Source organism: Tachyglossus aculeatus, chromosome X1 (assembly GCF_015852505.1).
Source record: "Tachyglossus aculeatus isolate mTacAcu1 chromosome X1, mTacAcu1.pri, whole genome shotgun sequence".
Lineage (NCBI taxonomy): Eukaryota > Metazoa > Chordata > Mammalia > Monotremata > Tachyglossidae > Tachyglossus > Tachyglossus aculeatus.
The window spans coordinates 35,237,733-35,259,379 of record NC_052101.1 but is presented as its reverse complement, the minus strand read 5'-3'; the positions used below and the strand labels follow the sequence as shown (position 1 = coordinate 35,259,379).

Genomic DNA, 21,647 nt, shown 5'->3' with positions numbered 1-21,647 from the left:
ATTTATTGAGCGCTTACTATGTGCAGAGCACTGTACTAAGCACTTGGGAAGTACAAATGGGCAACATATAGAGACAGTCCCTACCCAACAGTGGGCTCACAGTCTAAAAGGGGGAGACAGAGAACAAAACCAAACATACTAACAAAATAAAATAAATGGAATAGATATGTACAAGTAAAATAAATAAATAAATAAATAAATAAATAGAGTAATAAATATGTACAAACATATATACATATATACGGGTGCTGTGGGGAAGGGAAGGAGGTAAGATGGGGGGGATGGAGAGGGGGGCGAGGGGGAGAGGAAGGAAGGGGCTCAGTCTGGGAAGGCCTCCTGGAGGAGGTGAGCTCTCAGCAGGGCCTTGAAGGGAGGAAGAGAGCTAGCTTGGCGGATGGGCAGAGGGAGGGCATTATAGGAGGCGGTGGAAACAGTGAAAGTAGTCTTATTTCTTGTTGAGCAGAATGAAGGAACCAGTTGATATGTCCCAGTGGAAAGAGCCCGGGACTGGGAGTCAGAGGATCTGGGTTCTAGTCCCAGCTCAGCCACTTGCTTGCTGTGTGACCTTGGCAAGTCACTGAACTTCTCTGTGCCTGTTACCTTATCTGTAAAATGGAGATTAAGACTGTGAGCCCCTTGTGGGATGTGGGCTGTGTCCAACCTAATGAGCTTGTCGCTACCCCAGTGCTTACTAAAGCGCCTGACACATAGTCAGCACTTAACATTCATTCAATCATATTTATTGAGTGCTCACTGTGTGCAGAGCACTGCACTAAGAGCTTGGGAAGTACAAGTTGGCAACATACAGAGACGGTCCCTGCCCAACAATGGGCTCACAGTCTAGAAGGGGGAGACAGACAACAAAACAATTAGACAAGTGTCAAAACTGTCAGAATAAATGTAATTATAGCTATATGCATGTCATTAATAAAATAGAGTAGCAAATATGTACAAGTAAAATAAAGTAATAAATATGTACAAATATATATAAGTGCTGTGGGGAGGGGAAGGGGTAGGGCAGAGGGAGGGGGGCGATGGGGAGGGGAGGAGGAGAGGAAAAAGGGAGTTCAGTCTGGGAAGGCCTCTTGGAGGAGGTGAGCTCTCAGTTGGGCTTTGGAGGAAGAGAGCTAGTTAAAATAATGTATATGAATCTTCCTCCTGGTGCCACTGTGAGGAAAGGTTTATGACTTTTTCAAATGGCTGCATCTGCAGAAATTAACTTCATTAGTGCAATTTGTTGTTAATCCTGGACTTCTGGTCCTTTTCCTCACTGCCCTCCAAGAAGGAGACTGAGGGAAATAAGGGCAGAGGTGAGCATCCCAGGATATAACCTTGGGTGCAGCTCCAGCCAGGGAATCCCCTTGGCTTAGGACATTGCTTCCTGGAGGATTTTTTTCATGTATGTGAAACGAAAGGAACCACAGGCTGGAAGGGGAGGAGTCCAGCTGGAAAAGGCACACAGCTTGGTTGGAGAGTCTGTCGTATTTATTGATCACTTACTGTGTGCAGAGCACTGTACTAGGTGCTTGGGAAGTACAAGTTTGCAACATATAAATGTTTGTACATATTTATTACTCTATTTTACTTGTACATATTTATTCTATTCATTTTATTTTGTTACTATGTTTTGTTGTCCGTCTCCCCCTTCTAAACTGTGAGCTGGCTGTTTAGTAGGGACCGTCTCTATATGTTGCCAACTTGTACTTCCCAAGCGCTTGGTGCAGTGCTCTGCTCACAGTAAGTGCTCAATAAATACGATTGAATAAATTAATTAATTTATCACTCTATTCATTTTACTTGTACATATATATTCTATTTATTTTATTTTGTTAATATGTTTTGTTTTGTTGTCTGTCTCCCCCTTCTAGACTGTGAGCCCGCTGTTGAGTAGGGACCGTCTCTATATGTTGCCAACTTGTTCTTCCCAAGCGCTTAGTACAGTGCTCTGCATACAGTAAGAGCTCAATAAATGCAATTGAATGAATGAATGAATGAATGTCATCTTCTCCTCTTTCCCCGTGACTGAATTCATCTAGGGAGAAAAATATCTAGTTATCCATGCATGACTCATTCTTTTTACAGTCCAGAAACTCAGCAGCACTTGTATTTAAATCTTGTGTTTGTATAGTGCTTTTGTATTTCCAATGTGTATGCACAACTTCCATCTCATTGTATCCACAAAACATCCCAATGGAGTAGGGAGGGGGAGGTAGTATTATCCTCATTTTGCTAATGGGGACACTGAGACCAAAACAGGTGAAGTGCCTTGCCTAAGATCTCAAAATAGGCCAGAGGTAGAACCATTATTATAACCAAAGTCCACTGACTCTCAGCCCTGCTCTTTCCACTAAACCATGCATCCTCAATCAATTGTATTAATTGAGCACTTTCTGTGTGCAGAGCACTGTACTAAGCTCTTGGGGGAATACAATATAACAGTGTTGGTAGACATGTTCCCTGCCCACAACTAGCGTATAGTCTAGAGAGATGGGCAGAGGACACCAGATGTCAAAATAATTTATGGATATTTACATAGGTGCTGTGGGGCTGAGAGTGGAGTGAATAAAGGGTGCAAATCCCAGCACAAGGGTGATACAGGTGGCAGAGGGAGTAAAAGAAATGAGGGCTTAGTCGGGGATGGCTTCATGTAGGAAATTTCGATTTTGTAAGGCTTTGAAAGGTGGGAAGAGTGATGGTCTTTTGAATATGGCTTTTTGTAGAAAAATGATCTGGGCAGCAGAGTGAAGTATGGACTGGAGTGGGGAGAGACAGGAGGCAGGAGGAGGCTGATGCAGTAGGATTAATGCTTGGATCAAAGTAGTAGCAGTTCAAATGGAGAGGAAAGGACAGATTTTAGTGGATTGAGCCTCACTCTGAAGGTGAGCATCAGACTGGGACCCACTCACTTCAACACTGAGAAAGCAGAACTCCGATCTGGCCAACCCTAAGCCCAGTTTAATGGTGAGATATGTTGTAGGTGAAAGAATTGTTCAACCAGGACTGTTAAAGGGGAAAATAAGCTGACTAGTACAAAGAGTGTATGAAAATCATCTCAATATCATTCCATGAGCTGTTGAAGTGGCCTATTTTTTATGTAACAAGACAGTAAGAAGATTATTCAAGTGAAGATCTCCTTTTAACTTCCATTCATCTTAGCCCAAACTGGCACTTCAATCAAGTTGTAGGGACAATTTTTCAAAACTGGCTTGAGGCATACGGTGAGTCTGAGACAATGTTAAAGCAGTGTCAGGGCTGAGAAATATCACCTGCAGTCTCAAATCAGCCTTAACTTGCACACAGTAGCAAAGGAATTACGATTAAAATTTTTTTTTTTTAGCCATTATGCCTAGATTCTGGGGCCCCCTTATCACCCGTTGCTGGGGGATGGGTTCGTTCAGGAATTGGCTCGGCAAGAGAGAGAGAGAGACCAGGGATGGAAAGACTGTGAGCCCACTGTTGGGTAGGGACTGTCTCTATATGCTTCCAACTTGTACTTCCCAAGTGCTTAGTACAGTGTTCTGCACACAGTAAGCGCTCAATAAATACGATTGAGTGAATGAATGAATTGAAAGCCTGAATTTTATGAAAAAGTTCATTCCATGAGGCGATTGAATTATTTTATTATTTTTGACACAGCGAATTGAATTATTTGATTATTTTAGACGCAGCCAATTGAACCTCCCTTTTGGGAGAAAAATGATTATTTGATAATATTACAGCTTCCCTATACTTATGTGTTCCTCGCACATGGCAAAACACCCAGGTACCACCCAGGAGGAATTCACTTATGGTTTGTTCGCACGTGGTGAGGCAGCTACCTCTCACTTCCCACTTGGGAGGAATCCACACCCGTGGTGAAGCGCCTAGCTCCCACCCATGAGCACTTCCCATTCCGGAGGAAACCACTTACGCATTACACACTTGTGGTGAAACGCCTAGCTCCCACCGATGAGCACTTCCCACCCAGGAGGAATTCACTTATGGTTCGTTCGCACGTGGAAGAAGCACCTAGCTCCCACCCACGAGTACTTCCCACTCGAGAGGAATCCACTTATGCATTACATACCCATGGCAAAGCACCGGGCTTCCAGCCACACGAGAATTCAGCAGGACGGGACACTCACCCATCCCACGGCTCCTCACTTGGTGTAGGCAAAGGCGGGCTTCTCACACTCTGGGCAGAGGTGACCTGTGGCCGGTTCCTGCAAGTCTCGATCCTCTGCACAGAAAGTCAGAGGCCGCAGGTATTTATCACCTGTTCTCCTAGGCCATTCCAGCTTCTCTGCCCTTCCCACTCCTCCAAACCTAATATGATTGGCATGGGGGGAAGGACACCCTCTGTATTCCTGGCTTGGGCTTTCAATCTAGCAGTTCTGGTTGTGGGGGTGGTATCCCACCTGTGTTCCGAGTTCTGCCTGCTGGCTTGGACGGTCACGAGGTAGCATTTGACCTTGAGATGGTGGGTACCCCGGGGTCACCTTGGGACACCCCTTCTGGTTCCAATCAATCAATCAATCGTATTTATTGAGTGCTTCCTGTGTGCAGAGCACTGTACTAAGCACTTGGGAAGTACAAGTTGGCAACACATAGAGACAGTCCTTACCCAACAGTGGGCTCACAGTCTAAGCAGGTTTGATCCAAAACTTGATGCCGTAGGGCTGAGTTTCTGCTCAGGCCAAAATATGTCTGGGATCAGGCTGACACTGTTTGGAATTCTTCCCCACAGTCATGGTTGAGAAACCCTGGAAAGATCCAGGGACGACAACAGTCTTCTAACACCTGCCTTGAATATTCCATGCCATTTACCATCCCAGAGTTTGGGACTTAAGCCAAGGGGTCAGCATGACCTAGTGGTTAGAGAAGCAGCGGGGCTCAGTGGAAAGATCCCGGGCTTTGGAGTCAGTGGTCATGGGTTCAAATCCTGGCTCTGCCCATTGTCAGCTGTGTGACTTTGGGCAAGTCACTTAACTTCTCTCTGCCTCAGTTCTCTCATCTGTAAAATGGGGATTGACTGTGAGCCCCCTGTGGGACAACCTGATCATCTTGTTACCTCCCCAGTCCTTAGAACAGTGCTTTGCATGTAGCAAGTGCTTAATAAATGCCATCATTATTATTATTATTATTATTATTATTAGAGCGTGGGCATGGGTGTCAGAAGGACCTGGATTCTAATCCTGGCTTCATCACATGCCTGCTGTGTGACCTTGGGCAAGTCACTTAACCTCTCTATGCCCTGTTACCTGCTCTGTAAAATGAGGATTAAGACTGGGAGCCCCATGTGGGACATGGACTGCGTACAACCTGATTACCTTGTATCTACCGCAGCACTTAGAACAGTGTCTGGCACATGTAACTGCTTAACAAATACAATTTTTTTTAAAAAAAGAACCCATGGCAGGAAATAGTGATTCTTCAACTTGGACAGATTTTGAGACATGGTAGGGTGGAAAGCATCTAGAACTCTGTCATATCATGGGTTCAAATCCCGGCTCCACCAATTGTCAGCTGTGTGACTTCGGGCAAGTCACTTCACTTCTCTGGGCCTCAGTTACCTCATCTGGAAAATGGGGATTAAGACTGTGAGCCCCACGTGGGACAACCTGATCACCTTGTAACCTCCCCAGCGCTTAGAACAGTGCTTTGCACATAGTAAGCACTTAATAAATGCCATTATTATTATTATTATTATATCCTAAATCTGAAATGAATGAACCCAACGTGTGGATGTGCCCATATTTAACGTTGAAAAGTTCAAATCTGAATTCTGAAATGACCTTGGAAGACAAACTACTTTTGCATGAGAATGTGCTTTTCCTAACTTTGTTTAAAGTACAACTGTTTGCTTTCATTGCAATATTTTAACTTTGACGTAAAGACATTGAGCAGAGGGGCAGAAGTGTTATTTTTTCCCCTTTTGTTTCATGATTGATTTTGTTCAGTATAGACCATCCTACAAAGCCTCACAAATCTTACTGAGTGTGCTTCAGTCCAAAGAACAGATCACATGCACAGAGGTTTCTATTTTTGTTCATTTAGATAGAAAGATGATTTGGAAAAATTAATTGCTTTGCATTCTCTTGGGATCCCTAGGTGCAGTGAAGCACAGCACGGCATTATTGAAATAGTCTGTTTGGTCTGAGTGGTGGCCAATCATGGAATTCTTCCCTTGAAGGCTCTCTCGGGAATCTGGGTGGCTGGGCCACATTTAAAGAACGCATTGAAATGAAGTGGATTTGGGAAGTAGAAATTCTTCTCTTGAAAGTCATAGGGAAAGCTGGGAAATGGACTCTGAAGGCATTAACTTGGGTGTAGAGACAGCATAAGCACTTTGGAATTCTGAATAATGCCACGACTCATCCCATCCCTAACCAGCCTACAGAATTAATGACCCATTCCTTCCCCTCATCTTTTCCCGTAATTGCTGAACTGTTATAGACAAATTTAATTATTCTATATTGGCTTAAAACCTCTCCCTTATGATTTGATTTTAAACTCCTGGAGGACAGAAACCACTTATATTATTTGACTTGTACTAAAGCATCTAGTTCAGCGCTGTGCATGTGATTGCTTTGCGTCTATTAACGGCTAATCTGGTTACTGAAGATATTAAAATTCAAGTTATTTGTGGTCTCAGCGGGTCATATTTTAATGGTAGAATCACTTTTGTATAAACAAATTCACTTCCTACAATAATTATGTGTGGTATTTGAGTGCTTACTATGTGATTGGCATTGAAATAAGCACTGTGGTAGATAGAAGGTAATCAAGTCAGACACAGTCCCTGTCCTACATGGAGCTCACAGTCTAAGTAGGAGGGAGAACAGGAGGAAGAATCCCCATTTTACAGATGAGGAACCTGAGGAATTGAGAAGTTTAGTGACTTCCACAAGGTCACACAGCAGACAAGTGGCAGATTAGAATCCAGGCCCTCTGACCCCCCAGGCCCATGCTTTCACCATTGTCCATACCGAAGAAAGACAGTTTGAGAAAATACTAAAAATCATAAGATAGCATTAGTCCATTTTCCTTTAAATGCCCCTGAAAAGAGACATGAAATGAACAGTCAAAACCATGGTGGGGTATCTAGGGAGTAGGGGACTGGACAATCATTAAAATCCAAAATGAATTTATTTAGTTTGCAAGGGCCAATGGTCTCAACAGAAATCAAGGGGGACTCCAGGTTTTAATGGTTCATCAAAGATATTGGCAAGTAGGTAACAGTAAAGGATGTTACTTTTTAGCTGACTGAAAGGTTTGTGCCAGTTGCCGTGTTGGATGTTGCTAAGGATTGGATTTTGTAGAGCATTCAAACTACTTCTCCTGAATGAACCATGAATCATTTGGCTGTTTGCACAGGGGAAAAGACTCCCAGAAAGCCTACACTAACCTTCAGCCTTGAACCATATACCAGAAACCATTATGTAGTGAAACATTTAGTCCTGTTTTCATTTCTCCTCGTGAATTTTCTTCCCTTGTCTGTGCCAAGTATTGTGTATAGTCAGGGTATTGAAGACGATAAATACATTTCCTTTATTTTCTTGCAGTGAAGAAAAGCAAATGAAACCCAAATAGGCAATAATAAGTTGATAAGCCAGCATGGACAAGTGTATTATTTTAACTGGCTATTTCACTGGAAAATGTCTTTTTGGAGGTGAACAACCATGTAGCTAATGAGCCTCAGCACTAACAAATGTCAGTGGCCAGAACTCCTTGCTGGCAAAGGGAGAATTTGTGGAGCCTCATTTCACAAGTCCCACCTCACAACTGGCCCAGGGATACCTAGATGTCAGCAGAGCTGGTGTTTGGGCAGATGGCATTTCCAACTTCTCCTCCCGTAAGCAGCCCCGCCTGCTTCTCATTACTGCGCCACTTTTAGCAACTCATCCAATCTCCTTCATGGACTCCTCGAGTCCCTTGACTGTCATTTCTCAATGGGAATTCCTTGCAAATATATCACAAATAAGAACAAGAGGTAGGAACGTACCACCCTAGCTTTTTAGGCAAATTTATAAGAGTCATAATCCAAACAGGGGCCACACAAAAAGTCGCCATCCCCCAGGAATAAAGCAGGTTGTAAAGACCTAGTACGAGTTAACTGGATTCAGAGCTGGCCACTCATTCTACAGAAAAAAAAATCACTAGCAACAATTCTGGCAATCGGAAACAGGGAAGTTGGGGATTTTTATTCTGCAAAATGACAATTTGTTTTGAACCGTGTACATTATGTACTTGATGCGTGGTGGAGGAAAGAGGGTGTCAGGCCTGTCTCCCAGTGAGCCCAACTATGATGAAAAGCTCTGCTTTTCAATCAATTATATTTATTGAGTGCCTACTGCATGCTTACTGTACTAAGTGCTTGGGAGAGTACAGTATAACAGAGTTGGTATACACATTCCCTGCCCACAAAGAGTTTTCAGTCTAGAGGGGGATCTTCCCAGGATTCACAGAACATTCTCTATCATAACCCAAGTCTGATCAGCACCTTCTATTCTTTCTATTTTAAACCATGGTCTCTGGTTGGATCTGTGTATCTTTAAAGAAATGTTTTGAAAGTTATCACTCCAAGAGAGAGGAATGACAGCATCAACAGACCCAGTGAATAACCAATAGAACAGTTTGTCCAAGAACAACCTTTCCCACACAGAATGTGGAATGATGGCTAATCATGCGTGAGGCTTATCAGCCATACACTCATCGACAAAACCTCAACATTGAGAGTGTCACGTTTATTCTTTGAAAGATAACTATGTAGATATAAATATAAAAGGTAGTATTCTGGCAGTAGCTGAATTCTCCCATTAGCTGCTAGAACAATAAAAGCCAAACCCATTTTTTTCTTATCGTTTGCCTTGGGTCACTCCACCTGAAAATTCATCCAAGATTTTCCCAGAGAGCTATTATATTTTTTGAGCGATTGTGCCTGCTCAAGTCTTATCCCACTTGGGGTCCCCAGGATCCTCCATTGTCTTAATGCACCACAAATATCCATTCTTGTAAATGCTCCTTCACCATCTGTGGTGAGTAATGATCGATGTCAAGCAATGATAAAGAATGCTGATTTTCTTTATTTTACTTTCTATGTACCCCCTGGAGGGAGTTGTGCTGCTACTGTCACAACGTTAATTGGGATATCTTGGCAAGAACCGTGAAAGGCAAGAGTTAGTACAGTCTACATAAGCCTTCTTGATATTCAGCAACTATCTTGAATTTTAAGGATCCAGGGAAGAAAGAAAAAAAGGAAAAGAATTAAATGGTGCTATTCATTTTATATTCTGCAGGGAACTTGTTGGCAAAAAAATATTTTGCCCTATGAACTGCCATGAAGGAACAATGTTTGGTTTTGTATTTTAATATTTTCTTAATTTATCTATATATATATGTATACATTCTGCTTGCCAGCATCATTAGCTGCAGACTTGAACCAAACACTAGAAAACATTTTGGAGTGGTGAGCAAATTGTAAAATTTAATTAAAACTCACCCAGACTGAAGTCAAACCAGAAAACTCCATGGATGAGGGCTCTTTTGCACACAGTGGAAATGCATTGAATTCCATTCCAATTGTGATTCATATTTCAAGTTAATCATGGAAATGATGTTTATGCATCAACTCCTTGCATGATCACTCTGTATTTAACAGTGAGTGAACCCAGAGCTCTTTTTAATGACCTTACCCTGGATTCCAAGAAGGCTTCCCCCTTCTCTAGTGCTTTAGTATTCACAGTCTGTTTGTCAGTATTACTTTTGATGGGGTGAAGTACAGCTCCCTAGAGGAAGAGCCTCAGACAACTTGGAGTTCTCTTAATTCCCTAGTCCCTCACTAGCCCGGAAAGAAAACAGCCTTCCCAGAATAATAGACTCTGTAATCCTTCATCCCTCTGTCTGTCTTCCTTCCCATTACTATTTCCTTTAGATCTCCGTGAGACATTCAGCTAGACCAACTTCATCAGATCCTTCTTCAGGCTTTGAACTAAACCAGACTGTATTCTCACAGGAACAGAATGTAGGGGTGCTGAGGAGAACACTTGTGTGGAATGGGTTTTAAGGAGGGAGGTTAAGCAAACACAAAACTTTACAGAATTTATTAGGGACCATTCTGCCATTGGTTATGGCCAGTTAAAACTCTGGCGGTTGTCTCCATTAACCCTTTTTGAAATCAAAAGTAGAAGGAGTCAGAATGGGATACTTCAATCTTACATAGGATGGAAATCTGGTCCAAGGTTCAGAGTCTATTGTGGGATTAAAAAGATTTTGAAACTGTGCTGGGAAAATTGTTCTGGAGGGGACAAACTAAATGAATGACAATGGTAACAAGGGCAAGGCATTTTAATTGTTTGTTTTTTCTTATGGTATTTGTTAAGCGCTTACTATGTGTCAGGCACTATTCTAAGCACTGGGGTAGATACAAGCTAATCTGGTTGGACACAGTCCATGTCCCACTTGGGGCCCATGGTTTAAAACCCCATTTTACAGATGAAGTAACTGAGGCATGGAGAAATAAAGTGATTTGCCCAAGGTCACACAGCAGATAAGTGGTGGAGACAGAATTAGAACCCAGGTCCACCTGACTTCCAGCCCCATGCTCGATCCGCTAGACCTCGCTTCTTCTCATGCTGAGTTTGAATTGACATTTTGAAAGAGCTGTAAAAGGATGGGAGGAGGAGAGAATTCAGAAACAGTGCAGAAGGAAGATTTGAAAGTGGGTTGGTATGTCCTCACCTCAAGGCTCAGACAGAATGAATACAGCAGATCAGTATGGCTGTGGCTGGGATTAGGGTGGGGGCCACGACACCTGGGATAATCATCCCCAAACCTGTTTCACCTAGGTACATCCAGTCATAAACTTGTCAGTTGAATAAACTAAGCTCTTTGGAGGAACCCTTTTACATGGCACATCAGGAAAATCCTTCCCTATCTGCCAGAGCTTCAGGACTGTGGATTCCTAGTTCTAATTAGAACTGTCAGTTTAGTATAATTCATGGCAGGAAAGTATTCTCATGAAAAAAAGAACTGAGAAATGACTGCAGCTATTTTCAAAGAGATTCATTTGGTCTATTTAATGATGATCCTGTTAATCTCCATTTTAATATATGCCAGGAGAGAGTTGACTTCTCTGTAATAAGCTAGCCAAGTACATGCGAAGTCCCATTAGTACATGGATGTTAGATACCTGCCATGAGGGAGATGATCAAAGAGCAAATGTTTGGGAACTCAGGATACGTTTTGTTTCAGGATTAGGAAACAAACTCCATCAGTGATTTCTGTTGCCTGGATGGACTGGCTCATGGCGGTCATGGTTGGGGTCACTCCTGGGCTACATTCTCAGTGAGGTTTAAGGAGCTGACACTGGAAACTGAGACTGGGCAGGGAGCAGTAAACCTGTGGCAGCCCAAAGAGTGATTCCTCACTAGAGGTCAGCTTAAGATGAAGAATCAAGACACAGCTAGAGATATGGATTCATTAAGACTTTTAGACTGTGAGCCCACTGTTGGGTATGGACTGTCTCTATATGTTGCCAATTTGTACTTCCCAAGCGCTTAGTACAGTGCTCTGCACATAGTAAGTGCTCAATAAATACGATTGATGATGATTAAGGTGAGCTAATGCAGAAGGTAGCTTCCTACCTCTTTCCTCCTAAGGAAGTGAGCTCAGTTCATCAAACATTGTTACAATCCTCTATTCAGGGGCACCAATACCTTTTTTTAAATGGTATTTAAGTGCTTATTATTGCCCAGCACTGTACTGAGCTCTGGGGTAGATATAAGCCAACAGGTTGGACACAGCCCCGTCCCACCTGGGGCTCATAGTCTCAATCCCCATTTTACATATGAGACAACTGAAGCGCAGAGAAGTTGGATGATTTGCCCAAGTCACACAGCAGACAGGTGGTGGAGATAGGATTAGAACCCAAGTCCTCTGACTCCCAAGCCCATGCTCTTTCCACTAGGCCTCCTTCTTGCTAATAGAGGGAAAGGAGAGCACCAAACACAAATGTCGAGTCTTAGAGGCTCGTATTCCAGAAGTATTCATCTAATTCAGAAGTTTTTCAGAAACAAGGGAGCATGGAAATGTGGGAGAAATGAATCGGACTCAATAAGAACAAAGAAGTGGGATCAGGGAGGTTGAAGAGAATAGCCAGAAAAGGCAGGAGAATCCCTGCTGTGAAGTAGCGAGTAGAGCAGTGGGAGACTGATCCAAAACAACTATCTACAGGTGGAGAAGGAAGCTGAGGCCCATTTGGCAAACCAATTACAGATTCAGAAAGGACACATCATCTCCATTTTATCCTTGTTGCCTTTTTCACTCAGCTGGGTGTGTGTGGGAGAGAGGTATTGAACATGCAGAAAGAGCTATGTAGGAAAAAAAAACCACCTGTCTTATGTGGCTAATTTAAGTAGTGTAATTCATTATTTTAAGTAAAATAACCCCATTTATTTTTCCATCCTGACAGAACACACCAAGGACACCATGCATTGTTATTTTGGTCTCCATTACATTTATGCATTCTGCACTATTTAGTAATCCAGCTATTTTCTGAATCTAAATATGACAGTGAATTTGAATAAATCCAAGTTCCCACTGAAGAAATCCCTATCTGAATGGCAGGGCCTCCACACTCCCCACCAAAAAAAGCAAAAACTTCCATTGCCATTTCCTACTCTAACAAAGCCTTAGAGAAAACTCACAAACACTAGGTGCCAAAGCAGAGCAGTACCCCCAGAACATTTTGTAGAATAAATGGGCAGAGCCCTCATTCTAGAGGTTTGAATCAAGGAATAGTTAAAATCAGATAAGAGAAGTTCTCTCCAAGCCTATAGCCCAGGAGGTAAATATCCTGAATGCCCTGAAAGACCTTTTCAATCATCCTTAGTGCAAGATTATCAACTGGTGGAAAGTAAGACTTGGATCTTCTACATTTATAATTCCCCCAGCACTTAGTCCAGGGCTATATACTCAGTGGCCAGGCCTGGATGGATGAAGTTGTTACTGATAATAATAATTATAGTATTTGTTAAGCACTTACTATGTGGACTAAGGGCTGAGGAAGAGATAAGATCATCATCAGGTTAAATACAGTCCCTGTCCCATACAAGGCTTACAGTCTGAGGAGGAGGGAGAGCAGGTATTAAATCCCCATTTTACAGTAGCAGAAACTGAAACCCAGAGAACTTTATGTTGCTTGCCCGCAGTCCCATAGAGGTCTGTGGCAGAGCTGTTTCTTAAAGATCATTTTTTCAATTGAAAATCCACTTGAGACCTCAACCTGAGGAGCAAAAATGATAAATGCTGCCCTTAAGTTAATGAGGATTACCCTCTGAAGATAAGATCAGTTTTTTTGTTGGTTTGTTTAATGGCATTTGCTTACTTGTGCCAGGCACTGAACTAAGTGCTGGGTGGATACAAGGTAATTAGGTTGGACACAGTCCATGTTACACCTGGGACTCACAGTCTTAATCCCCATTTTACAGATGAGGTAACTGAAACAAAGGGAAGTTAAATGACTTATCCAGGATCACACAGAAGACATATGGCTGAGTCGGGATTGGAACGCAGGTCCCCTGACCCCGTGGCCCATCGTCTTTCCACTAGGCCACACTGCTTCTACAAACCAATATCAGTTGGTTTGGATCAGGACGACATCTATTACATAGGTCAACCATACAGAATACAGCACTTTCACAGTACAGTGCCTGGCACGAAGTAAGAGCGTAACAAATACCATAATTATTATAATCTAATAAAATGCCACTGATAGTGTGATTGAACTCTGAATGTACATTTAACTGAAAAGCCCAATACAGGATGCCCAGTCCTGACCCACTTCGTATACACACAAAGGCAGAATCTTGCCATATTGTCATATTGATGTTTGCCTTGCTTGGTACTGTTTTCACTTTAGCCTCTCTGTCTCTCGATCCTTACAATGCTTCAGCTCAAAAAGAGCCCCTCCTTCCTTGATTGCAGTATACCGTGGTGCTAATAATGATGATTGTTATTTGTTAAGCACTTGCTATTGCCAAGCACTGTGCTAACTGCTCAGGTAGATACAAAATAATCAAATCAGAAACAGTCCCTTCCCCACACGGTGCTTGCAGTCTAGGGAATTGCTTGTCTATCCACAGCAACTGATTCCCAGTTTTGACTTAGGTGGCATTTTCTGAGGCTTTGCTTTATTGTACTGCTAAAATGCTTTTTCCATCCTCCTTGCTATAAGTTTTCCAATTTCAGCTCACCCTACAGCAGGCTGTTTGGATTTCCAGCTGTTGTTCATTCTCCTCACGTGTCCTACCCAGTGGAACTTTGTAGAGGGGAACGTTTGTGACCTAGTCTTCCCATTTGTGTTGGGTGACAAGAGCAGATGAGAGTATAATCCTAGCAATGTGTCTGAAATAGTAAAATGTTGTGAAGCCAGGGAGGTTTGTTAGGGGAGACAGTGAGGATGCAGGGAGAGCGGGAGATGCAAATGAGGCTAGCGGGACTTTAATTTTTTTAGGATTTTTTTTTTTTTTCGGTCCAGAAACCTGGGTATTGGGAGGTGAATCTCTTAGGTGTATCACTTAGTGAACTGAAGCCTAAAATGTGCCATCTATGCAGTTACTGAGAATCTGGTGTGGAACTCTATCAGCATATATGGCAGACCCCACCCTCCTCTTACTCCCAGTCCTATCACTTCTACCCTGGTGCTGCTGCTCCCGTGAACATAAACAAGTCCACTGCATCCAGGTCGATTGAAAGTGGGGAAAGGGTCTTTCATCAGATCAACTCTGTATTTATTGAGCACTTCCTGTGTGCAGGGCAGTGTACTAAGAGCTTGGGAAAATACAACAGAGTTGGTAATAATAATGATGGCATTTATTGAGCACTTACTATGTGCAGAGCACTGTTCTAAGCGCTGGGGAGGTTACAAGGTGATCAGGTTGTCCCATGGGGAGCTCACAGTCTTAATCCCCATTTTACAGATGAGGGAACTGAGGCACAGAGAAGTTAAGTGACTTGCCCAAAGTCACACAGCTGACAGTTGGTGGAGCTGGGATTTGAACCCATGACCTCTGACTCCAAAGCCCGAGCTCTTTCCACTGAGCAACACTGCCTCTCTTAACATGCTGCTGTTAGTAGACACATTCCCTGCCCCAAAGTGCTTACAGTTTAGCAGAAAAAACACTCTTCCCTCACCGGCTTGCGTTGAAGATGTTGGCTTGCTACGCCAAATTGTGACTACTGTAAGCTTTTAATGGCTACCTCCTTTCCCTGCCAACTCTCCAGCCCATTGCATCCTGAGACTTAGTCTCAGGAATGTATGGAACTTTGATTTTAAAGGTGTGTTGATGTTTTTCTCTTTTTTCACGGGTGAATATTTAAGAAAACAAATGGTGTTAACTTTACCTTCTATCACAGATAGCTCCAATTAATTAGGTTAAGGCTGTAAATACTTTACAAAAAACCACTTCTCCTCCATCTGAGAAAGCATCCACAGACAATGCTTCTTCAGCTATTTGAGAGGTGTTGATAAGGATGAGGGGAAATGATTTTTTTTTCCTGGAGTTGAAAGGGGAAACGATGAAAGCTCATCAAGATAATTTGATCTGTCATTAGTAGGAGGTCTGTCAGAGAGCTGCAGAAATGAATCAAGATGTGAGATTAAAGATATACATCAAAAAGTTCTGATTATGTTTTAGAGACTAACCAAATGAATCTCTAACAGAATTCAGATCTCCCTTCTCTCTAATGTATTTTCAAAAGCTGCCTCCAGAATGTTCCCCAAAGAAAAATGGGTTTCAAATATTGCTGTCCATCCTCCCAGTCTGCCTACAGCCATCATTTCAGGTTACCTTTTTCAGATTCCACTAATTTATCTTGGTTGAATCAGAGCAGTGTTCTCTATTCACAGAGCACTCAAAGGAGGTACCGGATACTACAGCAGGTTGGTAATATTCCTCCAGATTGAAATAACAGTTTGATTTTGCATAGCACTTTTACGTACCCTCGCCATAGCAAATGTTGTTGGAAAGGGCAGGATTATTATTTCCAGCAGATGGGGAAATTGAGACCAAGAGGTATTGTGACTTGCCCAAGCTTCCAAGGAAAGGCTAACCCTGGGCATTTTCCACTAAACTAGAGTGCTCATTACCTAATACAGTCAGTTTACAAATAACATAGGGACTGTGTTATTAAAGAAACCCATGCTCTGGAAAACTCACATTGTAGTGTGAGTTTAGTCTAGAAACTTATTGTGGGTAGGGAATGTGTCAGTTTAATGTTGTATTGCACTCTCCTAAGTGTTTAATACAGTGCTTTGCACACACAGTGCTTAATAAATATGGTTGAATGAAATAATTTGCTTATATTTTGACTAATACCACCTATATGTGCAAAACAGTTTCTTCTGATAAGACATTGTGTTCCATTCAGGTAGACAAGTGTTGTCAGAAGAATATTCCCAAAAACTTCCTTTGCATTCTGTCCAAAGTGCATAGTGAAAACTTGGAAGAACTGGCTGATAATCTGCAGGCAAATAAATAGTTTAGTGGAACCCCTTATCTTCCAAAGAAAGTTTGGAGTATTGACATTCCCATACATCTAGACTATAAACTCCTTCTCTAGATTATGAGCTGCCTGTGTGCAGGGAACATGTCTATTAACTCTATTATATTGTATACTCCCAAATGCCAAGTACAGTGCTCTACACACAGTACGTGCTCAAAACTATTGATTTATTGATGACTGGAGAAAGCAGTGTGGATGATTGTCGTTGGCGGGCTTTCTTTTGTCCTGTTTCAAGGTAATTAATCAAAGATATTTATTGAGCACTTACTGTGTGCAGAACACCCGGGTCCCCAAAATGCTCCAACACAGCACCTCAATGTGAAGTTACACGATAGAGAATGGGATGTAAATGGACACTGAACCACATCACTTTTTGAAAAGTGCCTCCCTATAGCCCTCTCATTATGCCAGAGATAACACTTCTATCATTCAGAGTGGAAGTTTCCTTGACTATCTGCCTTAAGTACTCAGAAAATACAGTTTATAAATGAGTGGCATTTGAAACTTGGAGATAAAATAGGAGTAAAATGCAAATCTCGGTAGAATGGAGAAGCAGTCGTAGAATTTCTACATTGAACCTGAAAATAAGACATTAAATTTTAACATCATAATTTCCATGGAAAAAATGTGTCTATCTGTTTATTTTTCAGGGGGTACAGAAGATGGTTAGTTTAAGTTTTCATTTCTGGAGATCCTGGGTCTGGGTCACAGGTGAAAAAATGAATTTTTGGTCTCTTGCACTGACAGGACCAAAATCAAAAAAGGGTCTTCATTCATAATAATAGTATTAATTTTATTATGGTATTCGTTACATGCTTACTATGTGCCAGGCATTGTACTAAGCGCTGAGGTGGATACAAGCAAATTGGGTTGGACACAGTCCCTGTCCCACACAGGGCGTACTGTCTTAATCCCCATTTTTACAAACGAGAGGGTGAAGTGACTTCCCCAAGGCCACACAGCAGACAAGTGGCAGAGCCGAGATTAGAACCCATGACCTTCTGACTCTCAGGCCTGTGCTCTAACAGTTATGCCATGCTGCTTCCCTTTAGAAGGCAAGAACACTTACAGAGCATTATTATCAATTATTTTTCAATGGATGTCTGCAAGTTGGGAGGCTTGAAACAGGAACTGACTAGATTATTGAGAAGACAAAGGGTCCTGTCCTCAAGAAGGGCAAGATTGGAGTGTATATAACTCCTGAGTTCAGTCACTTGAACAGTGTGGCCTGATGGAAAGAACACAGGCTTGGGAGACAGGGGAGTGGATTCTGCTGTGTGGTTTGGGGCAAGCCACTTAATTTCTCTTTGCCTCAGTTCCTCATCTGTAAATGGGGGATTAAATACCTGTTCTCCCTCCACCCTGATTACCTTGTATCTATCCCAATGCTTAGTACAGTGTTTGGCACATAACAAATTTACTATTGCTATTATTATTGTTATTGAGCTACCTAGTTCACCTTCTCTAAATACATTCTCTATACCTGAGAGAAGAAACAATCCCATCAGTAATATTTCACTAATGCCAGTTGGGTGATTCTCCAATATTTGAAAGACAAGTCAGATATGTAAACTGATAATCACATACCTGCTGTATGTATCTCTCACTTCTGCATGATTTATACGCTGTTTAACTGAGGTTTCCCTAGATTTATTAGTTGGCTGTCTAAAATTAGTCTTAGAAGTTGATCAAAATGAGATGATGGAGTGTCACTGAGCACCTTTAGAATGAGAGGTACTGGGTTAAGCGCTTGATAAAGAACAACAGAAGCAATACGCTATCTCTGCCCTCCAGAGTCTTGCAGTCTAATGTGGTGGACAGATGGGCAAAAGTGATTTACAAATATAGTGGGAGCAGGAGGAAGAATAAGACTTTGACAGGAGTTAGTACAAATGTGTTGATGAAATAGCAGAATAGGCCACAGAATAGAGAAATGAAAATATTCATATGTGCTAAGACAAGGACTGAAATATATGTGATGTCTCCATCAATGGGACTGACCAGTTGCTATCTGCCCAAGTGAAAAGAAGGGCAACAATTTCATTGATTTTATGCAGTTAACTGATACATTTTAATCCTTTATTTAGAAGGCATTTTCCTTGACTATACATAGGGGATGAGTAGCCTGGTGATCTGAGTACCTTTAACCACCAGTTAAAACAGTGACAACAGTTATAGTCCAATGCATTAAGCACTTGGTAAAGTACAACAAGAAAACCAGATACATTCCCTATCCACAAGGAGTATATCTAGGCAACTCAGTGTGTGTCCAAGAACTAATTAAGAGACGTTGTATCACCACTGTCCATCCTGAATCAAGACTAAATTCCTTTTGGCCTAGTAAAGGTCTCATTCTGTGTTTTTTATCTGGAGGTTTAACAGGAGAACAGAATCTAGTTGCTCCAGAAAAAATATCATGAAGAAATAGCTTCTCTCAGCATCCATATCTCCCTTATTCATTCGGTTTTAAAGCAGGAATTTTATGTTTTTGTAAAGGGCCAACCTAATGACTTGTAAAAAATCTGTGGATTCCACCTGCATCTTAACCCAAAGTTATAACTGCAGCATTAGTCAGCTAATTGTACAGGGATCTGCTATCAGTACATAAATCGCAAATGACCTGGAAGCAGTTTGGCCTACAAACAATGTGACTGAGCAAAAAGAGCACAGAAGTAGGAGTTAGAAGACCTGAGTTCTCACCCTGGTTCTACCAACCCCAGGCAAGTCATTTAACTTCTCTGTGCCTCAGTTTTTTCATCTGTGAAACTAAGGATAACTGTTCTCCCTTACCCTAGGCTGTGAACCCCATGTGTCTCATCTAGTTGTATTGTATCTGAGTTTAACGATTTGCAAGTGCTTAACAAATGCCACAATTATTATTACTATTGTTATTATCAATAATCTAGTGCAAGACTGAGCTTTACAGGAAGGATATTTTTGCCACGACACTGTGCCCTCAACACACACCTCCTGAGTAGCTCAGGAGATGACTTGGTTGACAGTTGATACCTCGGGGACTTGGGGGGGGGGGGGGGTCCCTGTGTCTGCTTCCATCGTAGTGTCTCTAACCTGTGCCCGGAGGTGTACCCCGAAATCTTGCAGGTAACAGGGAGTGAAGGGTCGGGGCTGAGGGATAGAAAAACATGAAACCTCAGCCTGCCATTCTGGCTGACAGTTTGATAACAGGATACTTGGGTCAAACTCAGATCAAACTTGGTGGGTCAAACATCAGGAGCACTGATCTTTTCTGTTGTTCATAATTGCTGTTTTCAGTAGGTTGGCATTTGAGTAGGTAGACTTTCCCTGGATGTGTTGGAGCCAAAAATGGATGTTTCTAACCAAATATTATCGTCAGAAATCGTACTTGCTTCAGGCAGACAAAGCTGATGTCTGCAGAAGTCTGAAAAGGTGAAAATATCCTTCAGAAATTTCTACCTATCAATACTATTTCCTAAGGCTGAAGGCAGTGAATGACTGTGATTGGCTTATTTATAGGTGCAGTATATCCAAACATCACAAGTTTTCCTGGGAGAAGGAACTGTGGGATACATCATGTCCTCTGCCAAGTGTTCTGTAATGTCTTTGTGTGACTCCTGCTGTGGCAGTGTAAGGTTTTCTAACAAAACTCTCATGCTACATCTCCACTGGTAAAATGATGGAAATATTTGGCAGTTAGGTAGGCAATATGTTAAAGTGACCAGGGACTTCAAGGATGGGTAGCTTACAGAGACTAGTAGTGAAAGGCTGAAACCATGTTCTCTGCATCTGCCCTCTCTGCCCAACAACTGCTTGATTTCTTATTGGGCAGATCTTCCTCAGATGAGTGACTGATGCCTTTTGAATTTACTCCAATAATATTTAGAGCCCCTCCTGTGTGCAGAGTACTATACTGAGACCTCAGGAGAGTACGATAGATTTAAAAGACATGGTCCCTTCCCTTGGGGAGCTTTCATCCTAATGGGTGTGGTTGCAGATCCATTTGCAGAGTGCAGATGATCAATTAATCAATCATATTTATTAAGCACACAAAACACTTGTGCCGTCGAGTCGTTTCCGACCCATAAAGACACCATAGACACACCTCTCCCAGAACGCCCCACTCTCCATCTGCAATCATTCTGGTAGTGTATCCACAGAGTTTTCTTCCAAAAATTTGGAAGTGGTTTACAATTGCCTCCTTCCACGCAGTAAATTCGAGTCTCTGTCCCTGACTCTCTCCCATGCTGCTGCTGCCCAGCATGGGTGAGTTTTGACTTGTAGCAGATTGCCTTCCAATTGCTAACCACTGCCCAAACTAGGAATGGAATAAGTAGGCCTTTGCTTGACTCTCCCTCCTGTAGCCGAGACTGGTAGAATACTGGAAAATCTCCAGGTGTGACCCTGAGAGGTGGCACAGCACTTAGGAGAGTACAATATACTAGAGTTGACACACACATTCCTTGCCTACAAGGAGCTTACATCTAGATTTAAATCATTTTGGATCCCCAAAGCTGCCATAGTGTGAGGACAAGCACACACAAATGGATAAAGAAAAAATCTAGTTGATTTTCCCTACTCTATTTATCTGATTAGTTAACACCCAGTCTGAAAAAACTCGAGTTAACCAGCTGCAGTGAATGCACTAACTCTATCTGCATTCTCTGATGTCTTGGCCCCCGTTTCATTGAGGAAAACAGAACTACATTAGCTAATGGCGATTGACTGTCACCATAGTGATGATGGGAACTTTCAGAAGACCTTTGGATCACTTATAGTGTGAAAGTGACAGTTTGTCTCAACTTGGCAGCCTAGCCTAGAAGCAGAATGGTCTGGAAGTATGTTAGAGGTATAAGGAAGTGAAAGAATAAACCAATTACCAGAACTCAGTTCTAGGCTGTAGGCACTAAATCTGTAGTCTCTGATATGTTTTGCTAATTTGAGAAAGAATCCAGAACAAAACTTTATTACCCCTTAACTTGCTGTCCACATGAAGCCTTATCATAGCAGGCAAGTGGATATTTCCCTTCAGAGCAAAATTGTTAGATTCCTCAGATTTGTTTTTGGATGAAATTATGCTCACTTTGCCTCAAAAATGCATTCCATCCCACCATCTAGATGTTTTT

General features: G+C 42.1%; 1 protein-coding gene and 1 non-coding gene across 3 annotated transcripts in view; one reads left to right on the top strand and one right to left on the bottom strand.

Annotated features, from left to right (window-relative positions):
• GRIA1 (glutamate ionotropic receptor AMPA type subunit 1) overlaps positions 1-21,647 on the top strand; it is a 245,710-nt gene that overhangs the window by 186,817 nt on the left and 37,246 nt on the right. The window lies entirely within an intron of this gene.
• On the bottom strand, positions 20,798-20,935 carry LOC119920647. The gene has a single exon (XR_005448378.1). It is a non-coding gene; the product is annotated as a small nucleolar RNA SNORA7 (small nucleolar RNA).